The 26,703-nt window shown below is 34.7% G+C and overlaps 1 protein-coding gene across 15 annotated transcripts in view; it reads right to left on the bottom strand.

Annotated features, from left to right (window-relative positions):
* Positions 1-26,703, bottom strand: part of ZBTB20 (zinc finger and BTB domain containing 20) — an 805,287-nt gene that overhangs the window by 712,158 nt on the left and 66,426 nt on the right. The window lies entirely within an intron of this gene.

The following is a 26,703-nucleotide window of genomic DNA, read 5'->3' as shown; positions in this document are numbered from 1 at the left end:
AGTCCTATTTATATACATGCATATATAAAATAAGTATACATGTTTATACATGCATATATAGAAATTTTTCTTTTGCCTATATAATTTTGTGTAGCTACTTAATTTTCTACAAGAAACACACACTATTATTAAATAAGTAAAGCCACAGTTAATGTCATTTGAATTAAACAAATAATATTTATATCCACTAAAAAATACAAAGAAACTATACTTTTCTAAAACTAAATTTCTAAAGAAGAAATTAGCACCAGGGTTTGTATTCTTAAAAAAAGTTCTGCTTTCTTATCTTAACTAAAAATCATGTTGATTTTAAGTCAGTAAGTTAAGGCTATTTAAGAACTGATACATACAACTTAATGATGCTACTTGCAATTATATGAATAGTCTTTATAGGCATTTTAAGTATTATGAAGAATTATTTCTCTCCTTTATTCATGCTTGCCAAGATAGCTTATGAATTAGCTTTCAAGAGAAACCGTTTTGATTCATGTATAACAAAATTTCACCTTGCTATGAGCAAGATTCCCTACCCCATACTCTAACAATGACACTTCCAGTCCACTATTATTATTAAAATCATTATTAAAAACATTATTATTATTATATTCATTATTAAAAACAAACACAAATCTCTATTGTTGAGTATGGGGTTTTAGTGATAAGCAGAACAAGAAGTCATCATGTACTTCTCCCTCAGATATTCTTGGCCTAAATGCCAAGAGCTGATTTAGAACCTCCAACTTGAAATTTAATTATCTGCTAGCACATACATTAGACAATATCTATTTTTCCACAATGACTTAATGTGTTGATGTAATCCAAAATCAAACAATGTGGTTTGATAAAGGTATCTTATCAACAGTTTCTTCTCCTTGGTCTTGAAGCATATTTGCCACTAACTTTAAGGTTGATTTACGAGTTTTTAAAGCAATCATGTATATTACTTGTATCTCTTTTTGCTTTGAGGACTACAATTCTGAATTAAGCTTTTGTAGTTTTGATCTTTTCACCCTTGGAAACAAAAGTCGTCAAGTTTTGTACCAGAAAGCATTAAAAAGGACAAAAAAGTTTCAATAATTCCTTTGATTATCTGACAAAGTTTGAGAGGGACAGTACTAGGAACTAGGAGGCGAGGACTGCTGATACTCATCACGAGGCTTTTCTACTTGTAATTTTAAAATACTTGTATAAAATCATCACACCGGCATGTTCACTTTTACCAGCATACACTAAATATATATTTAACATTTTTCCAGAATATTCACTATATTTATAATATTATTATGAATTATTTAAAAATTTCACCTATCCTTTTTTATTTCAGTGAACCTATTTTTAACTATTATTTTTAACTACTGATACATTTTTGTGAACTGGGAATATAACAGAAAAGTAACAACAATCTGAAAGTTTTATAAAGACATCTTAGCCAAGATATGTCCTATACTGTATCCCATTATTGAGAGATACTCTTTGCAATATGAATATGTGAACAATACATAATATGTGAATGTATATAAAAGCTTGTGAAAATATAATTCCTTATGTTGTGAAATGAATGTGAACAAATTTATTTCATTGCTTTTCTTTTTCTCTAAACTACTGAAATTCATGGGCCCCTTGATAAATTGCTAGATCCACAGGCAACAGATGAAGGAAATTCTTATAAAAGGACAAAAAGTCTAAGTCTGAGTTAGGACAGGTGATTCAGGGAAGACAGATCTTTATTGAACATTAAAAAACTAAGTAATTGAGACACTTTCAGTAGCAACCCATTCACATCATAAACAATCTTCCTTGCATTTATCTGTGACTGAGAAACAAGCTTCATCCAAATACCTTGTTATGAAACACTGAAAGAAAGCACCAGACACAATCACATTCAATGGATCTCTTCAGTAATAAAACGTAGATGCACAGTCTAGTCTAGTCTATATAAAAATGGGGTTCCTTGCTACAGAATGGCTTGTATGGTATCTGAAAAGCATCTTCTCTTGAGCAATAGCTCAAACAAGCAGAACAGAATACCACATCATAGACCTAATTTCAGAAGATTTTCTTTCCAAATATTAGTTTTATTTTTATAGCAAACTCATGCAATGTGTGTGGCACTTGAAGATACAAATCCTAACGTAAATTCCCACCTTCTAAGAGCCACACACTTCAGTCACAGTACCATGAATTCTTTAAATATACTGCAAAATGGGAGGCCAAGAGGGTATGATAGCAGAACCAAGAGCAAAGAAGACTGTAGATATGACGTGGGGGTTCTTTCAAAACCAACAGGTACTTTCCTACTCCTTGGTATTACTTTTCATCAATTCTTTTCTTCATTTTTTTTTTCTACTGAAGTATTGATACAATGTTTGAATTGTTAATAAACTTATTTCTACTCAACTAATGGAACACTGTAAAAGGTTCTACTTTGGGGGAAAAAAGACAGGGAGTTGATCTATAGACAGGTAGTGGAAAAATGTAACATGGAGAAGCTACCTACTACTCTTCTCTTGCTGAGTTTGCTCACTCTATACATACTGCAACTAAAATTGCTTTAGAAAGAAACATACTAAAGAGTACATACTATATCTTGTGTTTCTACTTATTAAATCCTGAGGATTTTCTGATATAAGGTTGGAATTATTGTATTTCATAGGAAACATTCAGAAAAACAGAGCATAAAGAAAAGAAAAAGAATATAGACTTATGTCAGAATGTTGTCACAATTCACTCAACACAAACATATCATGATTTAACTGGTGGTAAAGAGCTTGCTCTCATATGTAAATTTGCCTTACATATGATGGAATTGGATGTTTACAACTCTTGCTGCCTGTGCAGTTACCTGGAATTGTGGCACTTCCCTGATCCCAGAGTATCATTAGGGTATCGTTACAGTATCGTTATGGAGTTAGTTGGACAGTTAGGAAGTCAAGGCCAGGGTCCCTAACAAGAAGATATAGAGTAAGGACAGCTAAGTCAAAACAGCACTAGCATCCTGTTTTACAGCTTAGGCAAGACCACAAGAGCATCCTCTGCAGAAGTGACTTCTGCAAAACATCCTGAGACCAAAAAAATTAACCATAAAACATTGGTCATTATCATAAGTTGAGGCAGTTAGTCTCCAAATGTCAGCCCCAAAGACTATCAGCACTTGAACAATAACCCTGTACGTGTAAGGGTGCCTGATCAAAGCCCTGATTAGCACACCTTAGCAGCCAATCCACAAGGGGCCCACACTCAGGATATTACACTCAGGATAGATCTGCAAAAGAGCTCATAAGAACCCCTAGATTTTAAAACACCAAAATGGCAACCCTTTAAGTCTCATCCATCTCTGGGGAGCTTTGCACTATTACTCAATAAACTTTGCCTTGCTGCCCACTTCTCTTTGGCCTACTTCTTCATTCTTTGAAGCAGCATCCCCAAGAACCTAAGGTACTGAGGGAATAGAAATCCTGTAACACTGAGATCATAATGTTGGAATAAACAAAACAAATAATTATTAATAGCTGATAAAATTTTCAATATCAAATACCAATTCTCTTTTTACTTGAAGTATATCTACACACACACAGACAAAAATCCGTTATTTTTATTTCCATCCAGTTAGTCTTTATTCCTGAATTAGTTTGACTAAAAGAAAAATGTCCCCAACACAAATGTGTCCATTCTGAAACTACCTTAAGTCCTGTTATTTTTTTTATTTTTCAAAATTATGCAACCAGATTTATTAAATGGACATAAGTCAGTGAGAGCTGATATAGGGTACAGTTTCTTGCCCACCTTCCCTCCCCATTGCCTTCAATAATACGAAGCTGTTATTTTTCATTTTTTCCATCTCCTAGTTGTCCTGTATCTTTTCTAGGATCAGTGATGGAGGTAGGTAGGCAACTAAAAGGAAAGGGGCAAAATCCTTTTGCTTATCTGGGTGCTGCTTATTCAGCTCTCTCGGGTCCTTAATGATGTCCATGTGTGACATGCTTACTTATATCTTTCTCCCTGCAAGCTGCTCTTCTGGGTTCTTTAGAGGACTTTTACTGAGGACCTCTCTGCTTCATTATTAAACCTAGATACCCTCTGAGCTGCTGTTCCTGGAGCCTGATCCCACGAAACCTGTTACTGAGTCAGCCCCTAAATTTTTTTTCTGAAGTATAATTAACATACAGTGTTATATTAGGTTCAGTCATACAATACAATGATTCAATAATTCTATATATTACTCATCATGATAAGTGTACTCTTAATCCCTGACTATGGCTTAAACCCTATGCCAAAGTCAGGGCCTTGGGTTCATATGATTTATTCTGATAAATGATCATGATAATTGTAATATCCCAACAGAAGTATCTGTTATTTCAGGTAAAAAATAATCTTGGCTGAATTAAACCAAATGTTGAGATGACTATTACTGTGTACATTTCAAAGTAGGCATAAGCTTCACAAAATGAATCAAACTCAACAACTGTTACTATCACAGAGTTTAAGTATTAAGGACTACTGTGAAAGGTCATTCATCAGTCTGTGCTTACACACATAGGAAGTAAAACCAATAATCTGTCCTTTGTTTATAAAGATGTGACTACTTTTAAATTTTTATTTACATTTTAATTGAGCATTTCTTAAACACCTGTCTTAAAATAGTAATTTTGGATGATCTACGAAAGAATATATACTAAAGACTTCTATCTAAAAAGGGATTTATAGTAATCCATGCATGTTCTAGCTCACTTCTATAACTTCATCTTTCACATGTTCACACATTCTGGCCTGCAAACTTCACTCCTGTCACAACGAAGAGTCTGCACACCCATGAGCCTGCCACACACACAAAAAAGCCTCTGGAGTTGTTTTGTCTTTTATTTTTTATTTTTATTTATTTATTTTTTTAATTTACAAACTTTTGAACAAGCTATTTCTTCTTCCTACAATACCCTTAACATTTCCTCCTCTGGCTAATATCTACTCACCTTTTCAGGACCATTTCTCTCAGCATGACCCTTCCTGGCTTGGGTCAAGTACCCATCCTATATGGCTCTATATCTCTCTGTAGTAATTTGCTTCAATAGCAATTATTATACAGTATTAAAAATATCTGATGACCTACATGCCTCTCCCTCTACACCATATATTCTCTGAGGACAGGGAGTAATTGGTGATTACTTTTATTCCTCTAGCATTTGGACAAATAGGAAGTATTGACTAAATATATCAGGATACAAGGCAAATTGTTTACTCAATGTTATTTCTCAGAAGAGAGGTTTCATATTATAAAACACATTCCCAATTAACAAAGTACTACTTGGGAAAGATATACTAGTTAGAAATGACCTCAATCAGTATTAGTTTTGGATGGTCTTACAGTTCATTCTGATAGAAAAGTTAAAAATTGAGACAAAAAAATTAATGCATTTTTAGTGTTTCTTCCTGGCAATTTAATTCACAACTCTATTAGATGTCATTGTAAATAAGACTTTCAAACATCACTTAGAAAAGAAAAGAATTATATTGTTTCTTTATAGAGGTCATGATATACACTTGAGACCGTGTTATAAAAAATTCCCTAGGGCTATGCAAATGTCATTTGTGTCTTATGATGACATTTTAAGTGATACTATCAAACCTGGATTTAAAATATGCTATAACTAAACTTAAGTAAAACTGAAGACAGACTTAAGAAAACTTTGAAAAAGATGCTAATTTTAAGAATGTGAAGAATCTGAATGAAACTTCCATAAAAAAAGAATTGAACAAATAATGAGTATATTATAATATCATTTTATGTGACATTATTTTAAATTATACATATGTTCCCAAATTACCAAGTTAGATAAGTAAACATCTGTCTATTGCCTCCAAAGTTTCCCCCAAAGTTTTTTTCTTCCTTGATAAACACGGAATCCATTGACTTACAGTCAGATATCTTACTTGGGATTATCGATGGAATTTGACAAATATATGATTAAATGAGTGAATGAATGAACTAAGCTCTCTTCCATCCTCTCTTAGAAATCAAAAATGTTTCATTAACAATTTATGCAAAGACAATTTATAATACATTTTACCAATTAAGACAGCAAATATGTGCATTTACATGTTGATCCTCTACATCTCACAATCATTTCTTGAATTTTATTTCACTTTCTATAATCCCTGCCATAAATATTCAAGCATGTACCATCTCACAAATATAGGCTAATTGGCATATAAATTTACGGAACTTTTCAACAAAATTTTTATGTATGGATGCTAGTTCTGATTAAAGGCTATGATAATATGTCAACTAATATGGACATATGGCTAGAATATCACTACATAGTTTTATCTACAGAAATGAGTAACAATAAAAGGGTGGTAATAAAATGAAAGCTAAAAGCTACTACAAAATTCAATTAGAACAGAAAGCTAAAGTTAATCCAAAACCATAGAAAGACAAATATTTTGTTCACATTTTATACATTGTTTATCTGCTTACTTATTGGATGAAAGAGGTTTTTATGTTCTTTATAGATTTTGGATAGTAACCCTTTATCAGATTTGTCATTTGCAAATATCTTCTCCCATTCCGTAGGTTGCCTTCTAGTTTTGATTGTTTCCCTTGCCTCTGGAAGTATGTGTAGTAAGAAGTTGTTATGGCCAATGTCAAAGAGGTTGATGCCTATGTTCTTCTCTAGGATTTTGACAGTTTCCTATCTCACACTTAGATTTTTTCACCCATTCTGAAATTATTTGTGTGTATGATGTAAGAAAGTGGTCCAGTTTCTTTCTTCTGCATATAGCTGTCCATTTTTCAACAGTTGAAGAGACTTTTTCCCACTGGATAATCTTCTCTGCTTTGTTGAAGATTAGTTGACCATATAGTTGTGGCTCCATTTCTGGGTTTTTCATTCTGTTCCATGATCTATGTGTCTGTTATTGCGCCAGTACCATACAGTATTAATCACTAAAGCTTTGCAATACAGCATGAAGTCTAGATGTGATGCCTCCAACTTTGCCTTTCTTTTTCAAGATTGCTTTGGCTATTGAGGGTCTTTTGTGGTTCTACACAATTTTTAGGATTGTTTGTTCTAGTTCTGTGAAAAATGCTGGTGGTATTTTGATAGGGATTGCATTAAATGTGTAGATTGCTTTGGTTAATAAAGACATTTTAACAATATTTGTTCTTCTAACCCATGAGCAAGGGATGTTTTTCCATTTCTTTGTATCATAAGTGTTCTATAGTTTTCAGAGTATAGATGTTTTGTGGGTTTGGTTAGGTTTATTCCTAGCTCTCTTCCGGTTTTTGGTGCAATTGTAAAATGGGATTGATTTCTTGATTTATCTTTCTGCTCCTTCATTATTGGTGTAGAAATACCACAGATTTCTGCATGTTGATTTTGTATCCTGCTACTTAACTTAATTCACGTATCAGTTCTAGCAATTTTTTGGTGGAGTCTTTCGGTTTTCTACAGAGTATCACGTTGTCTGCAAATAAGGAAAGTTTGACTTCTTCTTTGTCAATCTGGATGACTTTTATTTCTTTTTGTTGTCTGATTTCTGGGACTGGGACTTGCAGTACTGTGATAAATAATAATGGTGAGAGTGGACATCCCTGTCTTGCTCCTCAACATAGAGGAAAAGCTCTCAGTTTTTCTGACTAAGAATTATATTGGCTGTACGTCCTTCATATATGGCCTTTGTGATGTTCAAATATGTTCCCTCTATCCCTACTTTGTAGAGGGTTTTTTTTTCAAGAATAGATTCTATACTTTGTCAAATGCTTTTTCTGTATCTGTTGGGAGGATCATATGGTTCTTATTGATCTGGTGTATACAGTTTTTATTGATGTGGTGTATCATACTGATTGATTTGCAAATATTGAGCCACCCTGGCGACCCAGGAATAAATCCCACTTGATCAGAGTGAATGATTTTTTTTACTGTACTGTTGGATATGATTTGTTAGTATTTGTTTAGAATTTTTGCATCCATATTCATCAGGGATACTGGCCTGTAATTTCCTTTTTTTAATGGGGTCTTTCTCTATTTTTGGAATCAAGGTAATGCTGACCTCATAGAATGAGTTTGGTAGTTTTCCTTCCACTTTTTTTTTTTTTTAACAGTTTGAGAATAATAGGTGTTAACACTTCTTTAAATGTTTGGCAGAATTCCCCTATGAAGCCATATGGCCCTGGACTTTTGTTCGTTGTGAAATTTTTGATTACCGATTTGATTTCTTTGCTGGTTGTTGGTCTGTTCAAGTATTGTTTACTCCTGTTTCAGTTTTGGTAGTTTATATGTTTCTAGGAACTTACCCATTTCTTCCTGATTGCCCAATTTGTTGACACATAATTTTTCATAATATTCTCCTGTAATTGTTTGTATTTCCATGGTGTTGGTTGTGATCTCTCCTATCTCATTCATAATTTTATTTATTTGGGTCCTTTCTCTATTTGATAAGTATGTCTAGGAACTTTCAACTTTATTAATTTTTCAAAGAACCAGCTCCTTGTTTCACTGATCTGTTCTATGGGGGTTTTTTGTTTGTTTCTATATCATTTATTTCTGCTCTAATCTTTATAATTTCCCTTCTTCTGCTGACTTTAGGCCTCATTTGTTATTTTTCTAGCTCCTTTTGGTATACAGTTAGGCTGTGTATTTGAGATTATTTTTCCTTCTTGAGGTAGGTCTATATTGCTATATACTTCCCTATTATGACTGTTTGTGCTACATCCCAGAAGTTTTGGGCCATCATGTTTTCATTTTCATTTGTTTCCTCTTTTTTAAATTTCTTCTTTAATTTCCTGATTGACTCATTCATTCTTTATTTAGCAGGATGTAAATTTTTTCTTGTGGTTGACTTTGAGTTTCACAGCATTGTGATAAAAAAAAAAATGCATGGTATGATCTCAATCTTTCTGTACTTGTTGAGGCCTAATATTGGATCTGGTGTGTGATCTGTTCTGGAGAATGTCCCATGGGCACTTGAAAAGAATGTGTATCCTGCTGCTTTAGGATGAAATGTTCTGAATATATCTGTTAAGTCCATCCAGTTCAATGTGTCATTCAAAGTCATTGTTTGTTAATTTTCTGCTTAGATGATCTGTCCTTTGATATAAGTGGGGTATTAAAGTTCCCTATTATTGTATTATTATCAATGACTTCCTTCCTGTTTGTTATTGTTTTATATATTTGGGTGTTTCCAAGTTGATAGAATAAATGTTTATAATTGTTAAATCTTCTTGTTTGATATACCAATTTATTATGATATAGTACCCTTCTTCATTTTTTATTACAGTATTTGCTTTAAGATCTAGTTTGTCTGATATAGGTATTGCTATTCTGGCCTTCTTTTGATATCCACTACCATGATAAATGGTTCTCTATCCCTTGCTTTCGATCTGCAGGTGTCTTTAGATCTAAACTGAATCTCTTGGAGGCAGCATATAGATAGGTCTTGTTTTGTTTTGTTTTGTTTTTTTATCCATTTTAATACCCTATGTCTTTTGAATGGAGCATTTAGTCCATTTACATGTAAAGTGATTATTGACAGATATGAACTTAGCGCCCTTTTATTACTTGTTTTGTCATTGTTTCTGGAGATTTTCCGTTTCTTTCTAGTCTTTTTCACTTTTCGTCTTTCTTTCCCACTCAAAGAGTCCCCTTTAATATCTCTTGTGGGGCTGGACGCCTGGGTGGCTCAGTTGGTTAAGCAGCTGCCTTCGGCTCAGGTCATGATCCCAGCGTCCTGGGATCAAGTCCCACATCGGGCTCCTTGCCCCGCAGGGAGCCTGTCTCTCCATCTGACTCTGCCTGCCACTCTGCCTGTGCTCTCTCTCTCTCTCTGACAAATAAATAAATAAAATCTTTTAAAAAAAATATATCTCTTGTGGGGCTGATTTGGTGGTCACGAACTCCTTTAGTTTTTATTTGTCTGGGAAGCTCTTTATCTCTCCTATTCTGAATGATAGCCTTGCTGGATAGACCCTTGTAAGTTCGGTACTGCTTTTGTCTTGCTGCTTTTAGATTTTTTTATCTCTATATTTTGCAAACTTAACTATAACATACCTTAGTGTTGGCCTGCTTTTGTTGATTTTGATGGGAGTTCTCCCTGCCTCCTAGATTTTGGATGTCTGTTTCCTTCCCCAGATTAGAGGAGTTATCATCTATAATTTGCTCAAATAAACCTTCTGCCCCCTTTTCTATCTCTTCTTTTTCTGGGACTCCTACAATATGAATATTATTATGCTTCATGTAGTCACTGAGTTTCCTAAGTCTACATTCTAATATTTTTCCTTCCCTCTTCTTTTCAGGTTCATTATTCTCCATAATGTTATTTTCTGTATCACTTATTCACTGTCATTAAATCCAGTTGGTTTTGAATCTTGGTTATTACAATTTTCATTTTGGCATGACTAGTTTTTAGGTTCTTTATCTCTGTGGTAAGGGATTCCCCTGATGTTTTCTATTCTTTTCTCAAGCCCACCTAGTATCCTTATGATTGTTGCTTTAAATTCTGGACTAGACATAGTATTTGTATCTATTTCAATTAGATCCCTGGCCATGACCTTTTCTTGTTCTTCCTTTTGGGGTAAATTCCTCTGTCTTGGCATTTTGTCTAAGTTTCTGTCTTCTTCCGTGTGTTAGGAAAGCCTGTTAACTTTCCTGCTCCTGAGAGGAATGGTTTCATGAAGAAGGTCATATACTTTTCAGAGCTTGGTGCTTTAGGAATTGTCTCTGGTGTATGCTGTGTGCATTCTGCTGTTGTGTTTTGGTTGCTCTTTTCCCCAGGTCAGTCCTCTGCAGTTCCTCCTTACCTGCAGTGGCAATGTTTGGACTTTGGCCAGAGTGTGGTGAGTTTTAACTAGGTGTACTCTGGTCTGCTGTTAAAAGAGACCTGATGCCATTTCCAGTAGAGCTGAAGCCTTTCGGAATTCTATGGTCAGTAGACATGGTGCCTGGAGAGGAGGGGAGGTGTTTGTGTTGGTCTTCTGGGGGGGGGGGGGGGAGTCCAGTGCCCTGGTTCTCAGGTACACTTGCCCAGAAAAGCAGCACCAGTAGAGTGCAGGGTGGCCAGGCTTGATGTAAACAGTTTAGGCTGCCACAGTTGGTGCTGTGCTGCTTACTGAAGTTAGTTTGTAGTAATGAGCAGGGGAGGGAAATGGGGCCTGCCAGCTCTTTTGTCCCCAGAGAGGCAAAGCCACCTCTCCCAGGTGCACTCCAAGAAGGGGAAACCTTCTCACCCAGTGCATCCCAGGGGATCCTCAGATCATGCCACCTGCCCTCAGGCTATCTGCCCTTCTTCTCCACAGGAGCATTGCAGTACACGTAGGGCTCTGCACCAGCCATGGCATGGACTTCCAAAACTTTAGTCTTTGAACCCTGACGGTTGTAGAAACTCTTAAAAATCAGTCCCTCTCATTTTCCCAGTGAATGGCTTTGAGAAAGTGTTTTCTCAAAGAGGAGGAGAGTGCTCCTCTCTCTCTCTCTCTGTCTCTCCTGCATGTCTCTCTGCAATGAGGGCTTCCTCCTCTCTGCAGCACTTGCAATCCATTTCTCTCCCAAACCATGCCTCCACAACTCCTACCCTCTATGATGTGGCCTCTTCTCTCTCTCTAGTTGTGTGGTTTGCTCTGTCAGTCCTCAAATTGATTTCTTGAGTATTCAAAATGATTTGATATTTATCTAGTTGTGTTTGAGGGACAAGGCAAGCATAGGGTCCTCCTACTACTCTACCACCTCAGCCCTTCCCACCTTTCTCTATGCTCTTTATTTCTAAATTCGTTCTGCTCTGTATAAACAGTATATTTGTATCATTAAAAATTTGTTAAGACATGCTTTAAGGCCCAATATATGATCATCTTGGTGAATGTTCCATGTGTACCTCAAAAGAATGTGTATTTTGCTATGGCAGGATGTAAGATTCTATAAATGGTGATTAAACCAAATTGGTTGAGAGTGTTATTTAAGTCTTTTACATTTTTACTGGGATTTTTCTATATTTATTCTATCAATTATTGAGAAATGTGTTTAAATCTCCAAGTATAATTATCCATTTTTCTCTCATTTTTATTAGTTTTATCCTTCTTTTATTTTGAAGTTGTTATTAGACACATACATTTTTAGGATACATATATCCTCTTTATCTATGGCAATATTCTTTGTCCTGAAAAGTACTTTTTTCTGTTATTAATATAGCTACTCCAGCTTTCTTATGATTAATGCTTGCTTGGTATAACTTTTCCCATCCTTTCATTTTTAATCTATGTCTGTTTTTCCATTTAATATAGTAATCTTATAAACAGCATATAGTTGTTTATTTTTCATCTAGTCTGACTACCTCTGTCTTTTAATTAACTGTTTAAAGCATTTAATGATATTTAATTGACATGGGTGAACTGATTAATTCACTTCAGAATTTTGCCAGAGATAAAGTTAACTCTGTCGATTACAGAATTTATCTTTATTTTAAGATTTTACACAATTCCTTATATCTGGTATTTTATACCTTCCAACTTTCCAAATGTGATCATATCTAGAATTCATGAATTTCAGTGTAAAAAGCATAGCCTTCAGAGAAAAATCCTTTGATTTGGATTCCCAGTGCTTTGATGGATAGCTATGAGTTGAAAAATTTATTTAATTTCAGTGAACAATGTCTATAAATGGAGGTAACAGTGTCTTCTTAGGTATAGTGGATAATAAATGAGAGTTAATATAAAGGTATGACCTAGTGTCTACTATTCAAGTAGTAGTGGCTACTTCTCAGGATCACTATAAGGATGTAGTGAAAATATATGTTAACAACACTTTGAAAAACACATTATATAAATGTGCAGGGTGCTTTTTTTCCCCCCAAAATTATGGTTAATACTATCATTCTGGAATAGAATTTGCCAAACCCTAAGGACTTTAATTTTAATTTACCAAAATAGCCTCTTGGTAACCAATTCAATCATTAATTTCCATTTCCATCTTCCAATTTAAAGATTTTTCCTCTTAGCAGAAAAACTATAAACAAAGTACATGTCCATCAATTCTTCCTTCTCTGTATCACCTCTTAAAATTATGCCATATTCTTCCAAGTAATGGCCCTATCTATTTAGTATGAGGTGACTTTTCCTATCCCTTATAAAAGTTTATGATTCTAAAAGAATAACTTCGAGTGTTATTGGACATACAGAAAAGAGCTGAAAAAAATGGAACAGATTTTCACAAACAGCAGAAAATGTTTAATTAAAATAACCTGAAAGATCAATAACTAAGTATAATGAACACTGAAAGATAATTATTTATGATTGAAATATTTCAGTTTACTTATACCTGAGTATAAGTAAATATTTCAGTTTACTTATACCTGAGTATCTACTGAACATTTTTTAGGCTACAAAGAGCCCCTTCTACCAACCACTACCTAAAAACTAAATAATATGCACTCTATGACAAAAAGGGGAGATATCTATATCTATCTATTTATATTATAGCTATATATGTGTGTGTGTATATATTTACATAGAATAGTGTATACATACAGAATATATATGCCCCCACCTCTATTAATTGACCAGAAAGTACTTTCTGACCCTGAACTTAGACTGACCATAATACAGAAGCTGTCATTAAATGTCAGTTCACACACATACACTCCAAACTGGTCCAACAACTTCTATTATACCAGTTACCAGCATTGCCAGCCCCTTTGCCCTTCACTGCCTGGAGAATGTCCATCAGAAACAGGGAAGCAGAGCAAGCTGCCACAATGCACCATTGATGTTTGAGCAAAGCTGCCCAAGCAGCTGCAACAACAGGGCAACTCTTCAAAGTGTCAGCATTGAAACTTAGAATTCTTCTTCCCATACAACCATCAATGAAAACCTTTATAAGCTACAATCAATTATAAAATAAATCTTTGAGACAAATCATGTTCTTTCTTCATTTCTTCTCTCTTCCTATGCTCTTGGTTCAAAAAAAAAAAATCAAGGAGAAATTCTCTTTTTCTACCTCACTCTCTGTTTTGGTTTCTCTTATGTTCTAAAATTTATTTCAAGGAGGTTTAAGGATGTCTGCTAAACCCTTTCATTTACAAGACATGTTGGGGGGGGGGGGTTGTTTGTTTATTATTGTGTTTTATTGTTGGAGTTTTTATTTAAAAACTTCAAAAGGAACTTGATATTTTGAGCACACTCATATTGGATTTTTGGCAAAGCATTTTTTGATTATGAAGGATAACCTAAATTCTGAACTGTGTGCATTGACTCACATAACCTCCGTATTTTTGTAAACTACAGCAAAAGTGGTTTTACATTAGCTATAGATGAATAGGTAATGAGTCAGTGAACAGTTAAAAGCATTCCATAAGAATACACGAAGTAGCCATGTGAAGTTTTTGATAGGAAAAAACCCTAAGTATTTAGACTACTTGAAATCAGGGGACTCTATTCTTTGTTTAACAAATAAACTATGTTTAATTTGTCTTATACAACTATATCTACTAAACCAAATGGAAGTTTACCCATCATGTTTCTATTTCGCCTAAGCCCTCAGTAACACTTACTGTCTTTTATTTGGAACATATACTTAAGGTCTGAGAATTATAGCAAAAACTTTCTCACCATACCTTTCACCATGCAAACAGTATGTGTACCTTGTAGGGATGGGAGGAAACCCTCCAAATAATAGTTATTCTCAAGAAACAGAACGGCCAAATGTCAGCAACACCAGGGTATAAACTATTTAGTTCCTCCAGATAAATAAAATATGTATACTTCATCAAGAATTACTCTTCCATATGAAAAAAATCAAAACTCAAAATACTTCTATTCCTAATCTTCTAAATTTTAAAATTGTAATTTCTCATTGTTTCCAAAGTAATACATCTATATAGTTTACTAAATAGTACAAGATTTAACAAGAAATGGCAGCCCATATCTCCACATTTGCAATTCCCCATCAAAATTATTTCTGTGTTTATCTTTTTATCCCTACATAATATCATTTTATTCTTAATTTTTATTTGTAAGTTTTAGACAATCTATTACTTTCCTATCATTAAATATTTAGAAAAAAAAAAGATAAATATTTAGCTCTCTTTTCACACCCACCTTCCCTCCTTGTATCTTCCCAATATTCAGCCAGCTAGTGTATTTTTAATACCTTTCCTTCCTTGAGTAATAATGTATCCTTCCTACAGTTAATATTTCCACTTTGACCCTATCCCAAGCCTCTACAACTGAAATGTTAGACCTGTCTGAATATATTTCATACCCTTAAAATAAAGCATTCTATCAATTCTAATTCTTCCTTCTGAAAATATCTATTTCTGGAGTTTTTCATCTTCCTGCCCAACTAAGTACTGGTTACTCTTAAGACCAAAGCACAGATATTGTCCAGGTAATTCCCTTGACCTTTCTCACCTCATATCATCACCTATTTCCTATATCCTCTGTCTTCCCCTTTCCTTCTGTTTCTCCTCATTTGGATGTAGCACATCCTCCCAAAAGATTCCTGAGAAAGCAACAATGGAAGGTAAAGTTTGAGGATCAGTTGTCGAAAATGTCTTTTTCCTGCCCTCACACCTGATTAATAGTTTGATTAGGTATAGAATTACAAGTTAAAAGTGATTTTCCCTCAGAATTTTAAAGCTCTATCTGTCAGTTTTGAATGTAGCCATTAAAAAATCAGATACTAATGTCATTCTTAAGCCAAAGTGTAAGGTCTATATTTTCTAACTACAAGTTTCTATTATGTATATATTGCTGGTAGTCTAAAATTTTCCAGTTATGGATCCTGATATAGATCTGCTATCTATTTTTTATGGGTACCCAGCAGACCTCTCAAACTAGAAACTAATGTCCTTCAATTCTGAAAATTTTTATAATTTTATGACTATTCCTTCCCTATAATTTTATGACCATTCCTTCCCTATAATTTTCTTTGCTCTCCCCTGTTTTCTGAAACTATTAATCAGATTTGGGGCTTGTTATATTATTTGTCCGATTTTATCTTTTTTCTCCATTTTCCATTTATCTCATTTTTTGCTCTATTTTCAGGAAAATTTTGATCCTTCTATTAAAGTTATTTCATCAGTATTATAAGAATGCTTGTTCTCTGATTATTCTTGTTATCATCCTGTCATGTTTCATGGAAGTACTATCTTTCCTATCTCTCTGAATACAGTAATTATAATTTATTTTTACTTCAGCTATTGTCTTCCAATTCTTGAGACAGTTCTGGAGCATGAACTGGCTTGTTTTCTCCTTGGCTTAATAGTTCCAGGCACCTGTATTTAGCTTCCTCAGTTCTACTAATTCCTCCAACCCCTTTACATCTTCCAAAAATTGTAGGTCTTTCATAAGCTGCTTCCTCTTCCTTATGCTAGTGAATTCATTTCTTTTAGACTTTTATTTTTTAGTCTATTATTTATAATTTTAGTTCTTTACTAGGAGGGAACAAGGAAAAACATGTGTTCAATCACCAGGTATCAGTGGAAGTTTGTTTGTTAAAGTTTCCAAAGATGGTAATCCTATAGGTGTAGTCATTCCATTCATAGGGTCAAAAATCATGGGATTTTTACTGTTAAAAAGCTTTTCAGAGATCATCTGATTCAAACGAAAAAAGATAAATAATTTGTACAAGGTTATTTAACTAGCAATTCATATAGCTAATGCTTGAACTTGCCTTCATTTCCTTAGTGCCTCCTCACATAAAGAAATCCTTAAAGAAGCTGTTCCCTAAGGACTCCGAGACACATCATACAGCTAAAACATTTGAACAAGCCAGTCTAGCTTTTGGATATCAGAATGGGGAAAAGCTGTCATTAAGGAAAATTTGGCAAATTAGGATTCTAAGAAAAAAATACTAGAGTCTAAATTTTCTATTTTACATTAGAATTCCCTAATCAATACTCTCCCATGAAATTCATTCTCCTTAGCCTGCTTCAGCATGGTAAACTTACCATAATTTTTACTCTTTCAGGTCACAGCTTCACACCATGGTTTCTCAAAGCAAAGTAAATTTATGTTTTAAGCTCAACTAAATTATATCTTCTTTATCTCCCACCCTCACCTTCACCAACCTCAGAATGGCCAAATAATCCTTTCTTCCGTGAACAGCACTACCCAGGTTATCAAGCAAAAATCTTGAGATTCATCCTAAACTTCTCTTTTTCCTTAATAGCACCCAACTCCATGCTAGGCAGACCCCAAATTCCACTTTCTAAAAACACATTCCACTTTCCAAAAGTCCCTGGAATCCATCCTTCTTGATGTTCCTCACAGCTTCACAGCTCCTGTTTCAGTTGAGGCCCTCACTGTACTTCATCCTCATTACTGTTAATTGTCTGGTCTCACAGACTCTAGTCCCTTCTCTTTACCTGAAATGTTTTGTTGTTGTTGTTGTTGTTGTTGTTTTGTTGTTGTTGTTGTTTGTTTTTCTCAACAGAACTAAGCTTTCGTTTCCTCACTTAAAACCCTTTAGTGGATCCTACCTCATGTCTAGCTCCTTAGCATGGCATATATAAGATGAAGGTACTTAATAGTAGGCATCTGCATATCTCTCCACCTTCATCTCCTGTGGCTCCTAACTTTGCATTTTATAGAACTAGAAACCAGGTAGAAACCAAAAGGCTTCTGCTGGGTTTTCTATTCAACTGGATTTTCACTACTAAATGTCAACTGTCTTTTCCCATCTCCCCTCCCAAATAAAGAAGGAATCAGATGAAAGGAAAGAGGGTGATAGGATTAAAAATAAGTATTAAATCCATAAAAAGTATTTGATAAAGTTCTGTTTATCATAATATTTTAGATTTATATTTGTAATATTTTATGTTATCTTTTAGGGATTATCTATTTAAAAGTATTAGCATTACATTCAGTATATAGAACACTAAATATGCAAATTAAAAATCTGATAATAACAACAGTATTTAGACCTTTTGGATGTAAATAGTTAAGGGGCCAATGTATAATACAGTAAAGGCCATATCTAAGAATGTTTATATAAAGGCTATGAGACTATAAATTTTCATAGGCATCATCTTTGCTTTCCCCACTGTGCCACATACAATCCCCAACATAATAGGTACCCAGTGAAAGAATGAATGAATGCATGCATGAATGAATGACTAAATAAAATTATAGATAACATCACCCCCAAAAACTCAAGCAGCAATAGCTTATCTGCTATTTGATAAGCAATGGAACTTAATAGCTGACCAACTTGAACAAATTTTATGAATACATATTTTTTAAAAGTATATACATATATCCAGATCTTTACAATCAACATCAATCTGATCTTTAGTTGAACATCTGTCCAATCATTCAACATATAACTAAGCAAAAAATTTCAAGATAACAAAAAAATGCTATTTGAAAAACAAGTAAAAGAAAGATATTCCCATTGCTAATATTCTTATTTTTGATTGTCCTTCCTACAATACGGAGTATACCTCTGCAATACAGAGAAATGAGAACTTAGCAAGAACTTTGATCAAGTTACTGCCTTTCATATTTCATACCATTTGCAAGGATATCCAAACTTCTTTCTAAGCAAAATAGAAATAGCACCACTCTATGTATACATAAGCCTAATTTTACATTTCTTCAACGATATCAACTTCATGTTTCATGATATCCTGACCACTATTATTCACTAATGTCAACTAAATCTTGTTTACCTACCTCAATTTTAGTGTTATGGGAATCATGCTAATGAGGTATTAGCCTATCACCTGGGGCTTAGCAAAACAGCCCATGTTAGTTACAGAAATACCTTAATCCACAACCTAAAATTTAAACTATCAAAGAGCTGGTTCCCAGGGATATGAGTCACCTAGCACTCTGAATGTATCGAAACAGATTGACTCTTTTCTCTGCCTTGAAAGGTGCTTGGCAAGAGGTTCTGAATATCATGTTGACTGACGGGAATTTCATATGAAGAAAGAAATTCTCTTGAATTCTACCTCCTTAAAAATATCTTGTATAACGAGAAGGTATAGTGGGTAAGTCCTCATTGCACAGAAGCCTGAATACCTAGCCTATTGTACTTTGGTATAAACACTGCTATTTTCTAGGATACTGCCTAGTTTTTATAAGTTCTACTACTGTTTTCATGTAAAATAACTCTATGGAAATAGTATAGCTAAAGAAAAAAGTGGGCAAAATTTAAATCAACCAAGTAAGGAATAAAAGTGTATGTTAGAAAAGAGAGATACAAGTTAACAAATGATTATTTATAGAAGAAGATTACAGAAGATTATTTACAGAAGAAATATATATATTATATATAATATATATTATATATACACAAATAAATATATATGTATATATACATAATACACACGCACACACACACACACACACACACACACACACATATATATATATATATGTATGAATGAATACACACCTGAGGGCAAAAGGCTGAGGACAGCTGAAATTGGAAGGACAAATAATAATTGAAATGAAGGCACAGGAAAGACAGAGTAGAGGAGAAATCTGAGTAACATTCATAGGTAAGAAAATATATGTTGTATGAGCTGAGGTAATCCCAATGTTATGATGAGTCATGAAACAGAAAAACATTATTTATTTAAACCAAACACATTATGACAGGTTAGGATGGACTACAATATGAAAAACAAATAGATCTAATTCTATAACAGCCATGAAAGTGATCAATGGTAATATTTTTACTATTTTAAAATACAAAAGGCTACTTAATAACTTTAGATTATACCGCTTAAAATTTTTTCAACTTTGGAAAATGTCTTAAATTCCACTTTGCTACCTATTTTCTTTACTTTTAAAGATTATGGAAGTGCTACGTAAATCATTAGTGAATTGCATTACTTTTTGAATAACAACAATAATAATAATAAATAGCTGATAATGTGTTCACTCTAATGGCACTGGAATCACTATAACATCCAAACCAAGGCAAAACAAACAATCACCAGTGTTAGTGTTATCTCTGACCCCGAAGCCCAAGCTTCTTTCCTACAAGGAGCACATTCTTAGGTAGAAAAACAGGACTAAAATGATATGAAAATACGTGTGCCAGCATTCAGAAAGAAAGCAGGTAAAAACTTTATCCTCCTCTAAAAAGCAATTTCTAAATGTGGATTCAGCAATGAAAATCTATAACCTATCAGTTAGCAGAAGCATTTAGGAATTGCAGGCATAGAGTAGGGAGCAATTGTTGCAGTCAGTATTTGACTACAACAGAACTACTCAAGTTCAACTAATTTGTGTGGTTTTTGTTTTGGGGTTTTTTTGTCACTCTTTTTTTTCTTCCTTTTTCTTTGTTTGCTATTTACAGTTGTGAGAGACTGCAATCATGAAGCTTAGTGTTCATTTCAGGAGAAATGCCTGAGGTAGATCTAGGTTCCAGGTGGGTAGGGAGAGTGTACACATTCCACACAGCTCCACCAATACATGTTAAACTCTCCTTTTGATGGTCTTCAGCTGAGACTACACCTAGCCCTTTCACTTACACAGTTTCAGGTCTTAGCATCTCCTGAGAACTGGTATAGTCAAATTTCCTCTTCCCATAAACCCTGGAAAAAAGGGTACAATGTAAAGTAGGAAATAAATAGTTTTGCCGCTAACCCAAACACAATTATTATCTTGCTACTAAAATATTCTAATCACTGGCAGGAATGATCCAGAAATTATGTGTTTAATATAAGTATACATAAGCCCTACATCAGATAATCTCAGATGGCGAAGATGAAGATAGGCAACTTTTTTAGTACTTGTGACCGGCATTGTTCTAGGTGCTATGCATGTATTATTCATTTAATCCTCACACACTCCAAAAAATCCTTGTTAGGTAAAATTATTTTTATTTCTTCATTTTACACAGGACACTGAGACATAGAAAGAAGCCGGTTAAAGCAATTTTAACATACTTAGTTTATTTAACAGTAAAGCATAAAACTTTATACCCATAAAGTTCAAAGCTTTTGATGAAGGGCCAAAGGGCTGTCATTGATTCTTGGTCTGCTAAATCACATTACTATTCCTACCTAAACTGTATCACATCGTATCATCTACTTAAAATCAGTGAGAGTTTAAAGGTTTTGGATTACTTAAAGTCAGTGAGAGATTAAATAAAGAGACTTGCAAAGCAAATTCACTGCAAGATCCTTCCAGAATTTTTACATTCGTCCCCTTCCCCCAACCTGGGCAATCTTACAGGGTTATTTACACACCTATTTAGATTGTAATCTGTTTTAGTGATTCAATGTTAGAAGTCTTTCCAAAGCACTCAACTTGGGTTTCATAAAATCAGCAGCACTTTATACTTTTTTATTCCTATTTCATCAGTTTGCATAATTAAATTATAACTGCACATTCAACAGGCATAAACAAACTTGAAAACAAACACAAATGACTCTAAGTAAGCCTAACATCAGGTAAACAGATAAACAAAATACACCATTTTTCAGAGAGTATCCTATTTGCTTGAATCAGGAATTGGCTAAGATGGCTTCTATTATACTCATATCTTCCCTAACTGCAAATAATACTATTTAATAAGTATATGGGTATATTGGGTTTCTGACAGAATGGAATTACACTTGGAAAATACAATTGATTCTAACAGAGGAGTTCACAACAACACCAGAATTCTATACTAGAAAGGTAACACATTCCTTCTTATCTTCCTTAATTAGGAATCCTGGGAGACTCCTTCACTGATAAAACTAGGGTGACAAATTGTATCCCAAATTCAATTAAGTACAAGGAAGCCCCTTCCCAAAGATTTTATTTATTTATTTGACAGATCACAAGTAGGCAGAGAGGCAGGCAGAGAGAGGAAGGGAAGCAGGCCCCCTGCTGAGCAGAGAGCCCAATGCAGGATGCGGGGCTGGATCCCAGGACCCTGGGACCATGACCTGAGCAGAAAGCAGAGGCTTTAACCCACTGAGCCACCCAGGTGCCCCCCCCTTTTTTTTTTTTACTGAATGATTCCATTTATATGAGGTACTTAGAGTAGTTCAACTTACAGAAACAGAAAGAATGGTGGATGCCAGGGGCAGTGAAAGTGAATGGCAAGTTATTGTTTAACAGATAGTCACAGTTTGAGATCATGAAAAAGTTCTGGAGACAGATGACAGTTATGACTACACAGCAACGGGAATGTACTTAATGTTACCAAATGGTACAAATAAAATCAGTAAGTGTGTTCATGTGTGTGAACACACACATTCATGCACACAAAAACTTATAATTAATCACTGAAGAAATTTAGGTTTTAAGAAAGAAAATTTCTTCCTATTAGAGGAAAATTCTGAATTTAAAGTTCAGATTCAGCCAGTTACCACTTATTTGAAGTGGGTAAAGTCACTTCACCTCCCTGAGCTGCAGTATCTTTATCTGAAAAAGGAGGTCTTCCCCACAGAACTATGGTCAGAATTATATAAAATAAAATATATGAAAACACTCTGCAGACTACCAGTCATCATATACATATAAATTATTATGACTGGAAATCCTAGTTTGTATTTTGGACACAGAACGTCAGAGTCAAGGGAGGTCATTTCACAAATGACGAGGCTGAGAGCCAAAAACCTAAATTACTTTCCTACTTACCGTGGCATGGATGACAGAGCAGAAATAGAGAATTCTTGATTAAGCAGGAAAAGAATATCACAGTCATGGGAGTGGGATCAACTGGAGATTCAAGGAAACCAAAGTGCTCAGAATGAACTAATGCTGCAGTGTAGACTGTGAACAGAGATAAATATTTAAAGGCTGAGCAGTTTTGTACAATAAGTCCTGGCAGTGACTTTGGTGAAGATATTAAGAGAGAGATAGATTAACAGGAACAAAAAAAGTTGAACTCTATCAAACACATTATTATTTCATCTTAGATAACAAAATTTTGATGACTTGTCAAACTAAAGAAAATAGGGAATTTAAGATAATTCTCTTATTTATGTTATTCCTTTCTACTGGTCATAATAATTAACCACAGGTTAGGAAGTTAAGATAACAATAGGATGGACGTCAGTGAAGTTCAAGTACTTTAATTGAACTGCTTCGGGTACAGTTTGTTTCCCTTTTTCTTTGGCCATTAATCCAGCAGAGGAAAGTGATCTAACACAGCACCATGGCATGAAGGGACAGACCCTAGAGCCTGTCCCTCTATGGTGACTGTTCTTGTGCATCCAGACTGCCTATTGAAACTAACAATGCCTGCTGCTGCTGCCGAAGAGGATCATCCAAACTCTGAAAATGAAACACATCACACAAAGGGATGAAAGAATTCTTATTCCACAGGGCTTAGCTTGCAGCTGGTCATGCATGCCAGAAGGATGTGCCATGAGGAGGAGAAAGAAGCTTCCAAAGAGAATGGCTGGGGCAGTCAGTAGAACATTTTGAAATACTTCAGGAACTATTCTTTTGAAACTTAGGCAATAACTAGACTTCTTTAATAGCTGAACTTGAGAGTCAGGGTTTTGTAATATTTGCAATTTACTTAGATGTGAATATTCTTGCAAGCAAAAGAAACTTGGTTTCTAACTGCTTATACATTTGGGGGGTTCCCCACTCATACTAAGAGATCATACTACATATTGTTTCCCCCTTTGGGATACAGCTCCATGTCACTCTGGAGTTTAACACTGTTTGCAGGAATAGGTGTTGGGTTTTTCTGCAAGTGATGCAAGTATATTGAATAATATGCTTGTTATACAGAATAGTACAGTGGTTAAGACCACGGACTTTGAGGTCAGATCAATGGTGACAATGATGCAGCACTCACTGTATGGCATCAAGTTCCGTGGGCTCTAACAGAGTAACTTGGCCCACAAAATGTACTACAAATAGAGTTAAGAGTTATAAGAACACTTCGCTGTGGCCACCATTATTCCTGGCCTCTCAACTGGCCTCAGCAAGGCATAATGCTGTTTTTCAGATGCCCTGGCCATGACTGTCTAATGGAGTACCAATGGTAGTATCTATGCCTTGGAAATTTCGACAAGCCACTGTGAGGCATCCGCCTTCTTATTCTCTGATAAACTTACACTGTCAAAAACACAAATATTTGCCCTCCCTTCCTGACCCTTTTCCACTCCCGTTCCAAAAAGCTCATCTTCCTCTGTTTACTGGATAAAAGTGAGAAACTACTTTCATCATACATAACAGTACACAAATTAGACTTTGTGATCCATTTTCACCTGTTATACCAAGGATTCCAAGTAATTCCACTATAACTATATGTGTAGCCTTATGAAAGTTACTTCATCTAATTTAGCCTTTGATTCTTCATTGATAAAATGTAAATATCTGCCTTATGAGATTTTTGTGAAAAATAAGATAACATTTACCTTATAGTTCAGTTACCAGCACAAAGAGTGATTCAATAAATAACAGTCATTGTCTGTGCTACTCTCTATAACAGGAGTAAGAAATAGTTTGCATCAGAACTAAAATGAGAAATAGATAATAATATTAAAAATATTTCCCTACCTTGTCAGGATACTATTGTTGATTTGAACATTCTGTCATTTTTCTTGGGTTAGATCATCCTTCTTAAGAAGCATTATTTCCTTAGAGGATTATGCCAAAGTGAATAGAACTCATTGGAAAAAATATTTCCTTCCACATATTCAACCCATTAGTTCTAACTAATGTCCTTCAGACCGCTGTAAACATGTTCTTGTTACAAGTGTCTTAACGTTTCAAAAAGCTACTATTATATTGTATACATAAATGTTGGCACTGGAGGGTTTCCATAATTGTTTTAATGTTTCTTGTCGCCCCCACTCACCGCCGCCCCCCACCCCTGCTGCACTTCTAGCACTGTTTCCACTCTCTCATTAGCTCTTCCAACTCCTCAAAAAAAGAAGATTTTTCAATGAGAAGTATTACTACAAAATCAAAGTTAAAATATATATGAGAAAAATTAATTCTCACTCTCAGTCATTCTACATGGACTATCCCACTCAGCTGCACAAAATGAACTTTTAGCTCTGAGTTCATTACCAACAACATATTCTTAAGACAAAAAGGAGCAATCTTTCAGAAAAAGAAAACTAACGGGAAAAGATATTTCATTCCAAAGAAAACGGATTATGGGAGCCTGGGTGGCTCAGTCAGTGAACCATCTATCTGCCTTCAGCTCAGGTAATGATCCCAGGGTCCTGGGAGTCTGCTTTCCTCTCTGCCCCTTCTCCCACTTGTTCTCTCTCTTTCTCTCTCTCAAATAAATAAATACTTTTAAAAAGAAAAGGGATTATAATGAGGGAAAATGTATATAAAGAGAGACAATGATATTTGTAGTATAATGGAAAATTATCCCTACATAAGAAAATAGAACCCATAATCCACTTTTCCCTTAAGAATTATAAAATATCTTAAATTCAGGCTCTATTCTAGTAAAAAACGAAAACAGAATTTAGATAAACCCTTACCATTAATTACTTCTTTATACTGTTAATTTTTTCACAATTTTTACAATAAAATCCTTTAATTAGGTGCCAAAGAAGACAAAATAACCTAACATTTCATTCCAAAGGAACTGATCAACAATTTTTTAAAACAAGTCATTTTTCTCACCATTCCTTTTAGCAGCACCCATCCAAACAATTCCCAGATCTTGCCAATGCTCTTTCTTTTCCCACTGTTGTTGCTTAAAATCCTAAGTAATCTACTTTCAACCGCTAACCTTTTTCATCCATCTTTATGCTTCTAGAGCTATCTTCTTAAAAAATAAAAATATAAAAAATAAATAAACATAAATGCTCAAGAAATTTCCTTTACCTCCTTAAAAATCCTGAGTGGTTTATTATTGAATAAAATCCAACTCTTGTGTAATGCTCAAAGTCTTTCACAGTATGGCACAAAACTACAAATTGTAGTAATTAAATTGAAAGTAAAAGATATCCATTAACTGGATGCTATGTGCCAGACTCCAAAGAGTAGTGGGTTGGTAGTGGAGATAAAAATGAAGCAGACGTAGCGTCTGAGCTCACAGAAGCCAGTGTGATAAGGACACAGATAAGCTAACTAAAAATTGTAATGCAGTGTAGTGAGTACAGAACAAAGTAACCAACTACATGATGCTAACATAATTAGATGATAGGTCCCAAACTCAAGGAGGAGAAAAGTGAAAGTAGTATGTTAGTCTTCTGCTTCTGAAGATGATGAAGTAACAGAAACAGGACTTAGTCTCCTGCCTCAAACTACTACAAACCAGACAAAATAATGGTTTTGGACAACAGGCATCACATGCCAAGGTCAGCCCTACAAAGGCTATAGCTCACTGTCCAGAGAGAGTTACCAGACTACATCTGAGGAAGAGAGAACATGAACGGATCCTGCTTTGCCCAGGACCATGCTGTTAACAAGCCCAGCTGTGCTTCAGAAATGAGTCTCTGGTTGCAAAGTCCCTAAGTTTTATTTTTAACTTCTCTACCACTTTTAAATCTTTGCTTAGACCATTTGCTCAACCTAGAAATCATTTCATCCCTACCCTTATATTCTTCCTTGCCCTACAGAACTCATGCTTCAAGGTTTCAGTTTAAACATTACTTCATCTAATAAAGTGCCTCTAATTCATTCCCCCAGCCATAGTGAAAATTACTGTTATCATCTTCTACAATACTGCATTACTTTGTTTTTTGTTTGTTTGCTTGTTTGTTTTAAATATTTTATTTGTTTATTTGAGAGACGGAGTGAATGAAAGAGCAAGCACATGAGCAGGGGCCAAAGCAGAG

Source organism: Mustela nigripes, chromosome 2, assembly GCF_022355385.1.
Source record: "Mustela nigripes isolate SB6536 chromosome 2, MUSNIG.SB6536, whole genome shotgun sequence".
NCBI classification, from domain to species: domain Eukaryota; kingdom Metazoa; phylum Chordata; class Mammalia; order Carnivora; family Mustelidae; genus Mustela; species Mustela nigripes.
The sequence above is the reverse complement of the archived record's forward strand: the minus strand, read 5'-3'. Positions and strand labels throughout refer to the sequence as shown.